General features: G+C 39.5%; 1 long non-coding RNA gene across 1 annotated transcript; it reads right to left on the reverse strand.

The window, feature by feature from the left end:
* Positions 1 to 619: 619 nt before the first annotated feature.
* Positions 620 to 1191, reverse strand: LOC142295272 (uncharacterized). The gene is made up of 4 exons (XR_012751404.1): positions 1112 to 1191; positions 959 to 1029; positions 764 to 862; positions 620 to 680 (listed from the first exon to the last, which is right to left on the reverse strand). It is a non-coding gene; the product is annotated as an uncharacterized LOC142295272 (long non-coding RNA).
* Positions 1192 to 1397: the final 206 nt, after the last annotated feature.

Raw genomic sequence — 1397 nt, forward strand, 5'->3', positions numbered from 1 at the left:
GAGTTGTTTTGAGGAGCCCATGATGCCACTCTTCATAGGAGATTCAAATAGGAGAACAACATGCAAGTGGTCACCTTAAATACCTTTTCTCATGATTGGATACACCTGCCTATGAAGTTCAAAGCTCAATGAGGTTACAAAACCAATTTAGTGCTTTAGTAAGTCAGTAAAAAGTAGTTAGGAGTGTTCAAATCAAGAAATTGATAAGGGTGTTTATACTTTTGCACCGGTCAAATTTTGTTTAAATGCGGATTGCACATTTTCTGTTAGTACAATAAACCTCATTTCAATCCAGAAATATTACTCAGTTCATCAGTTATTAGATATATGAAACTGAAATAGCTGTTGCAAAAACCCAAATTGTTATAAAGAAAAAAGGTTAATATTAATAGGGGTGCCCAAACGTTTTCATATGACTGTATGAAAAGAGTGATTCACACATCCAACAGGTGTGAACAGGTGCTAGCTGAAAACACATAACTACAAAACATATATACATATACAAATATGGAGACACAGCAGGAAATTGGTAAACTCTAAACTGATTTATTGTATATCAGTTTAAGATAAAACACAAATTTTATAATTATAAATAAAAACAAAACAAAAAACCTCTGCGTGGAGGTATTGTTGAGAGGGTCCTGGTGAGGAACTTAGGGACAGAAGGGGAGACTTGGGACCTGTTAGGAATACAAAATGACAGGAATGAATGCAGGTAAACTGATAATAGGAATAATGAGGATCTGGGTTGAATACTAATTACCTGGTGATTATGAACCCAATGAGGATGAAAATGTAGAATTTGTGAAAATGACAAGAGGAGGAGAGAACAACTTTTGGTGTTTCACCTTTATGTAGGAACCTGTAAACCAAAGTAAGTAGATAAGTCTGTGTTGTCAGTAAGCTCCACAGTGTGGGTGTTTCCTAAAAGGGGGGGAGGGGAGAGGGGGGGACCTACCAGTACTGGTCTTTTGAGTGCCTGTGTATTTGCTTTTGTAGGCCTGATAGATTAGCAATTAGGAAAATGTCCTAAAAATATTAATAAATTGAAACTAGTATTAATAGATAAACCACAGGAATACAAGTGTTACTGGTGGTGATAGAAAAATACCTGATGTTCCCTGAGGAAGAAGGATTGCAGTTCTTTAAAATGCGTCGGATTTAGTACCCTTGTATTTGTACACGCTTGCTAAACCTCCCACTATCCACAGTGACGTCACCCATCCCTGAGCTCGCGGTAGTTGGATTGGAGAGTTTCCGGCCGGGACCTCCCACCCACTTTTGCTCGGCTGCCTGTTACACCGTGCTCCACGCAGCTCCCAGCGGCACTCCTGATGGACCAGCTTCCACGGACATCCCAGCCAGCTAGGTAAGATAATTACTGCCTGTAGCAAGCC

This window comes from Anomaloglossus baeobatrachus, chromosome 3 (assembly GCF_048569485.1).
Source record: "Anomaloglossus baeobatrachus isolate aAnoBae1 chromosome 3, aAnoBae1.hap1, whole genome shotgun sequence".
Taxonomy (NCBI): Eukaryota; Metazoa; Chordata; class Amphibia; order Anura; family Aromobatidae; genus Anomaloglossus; species Anomaloglossus baeobatrachus.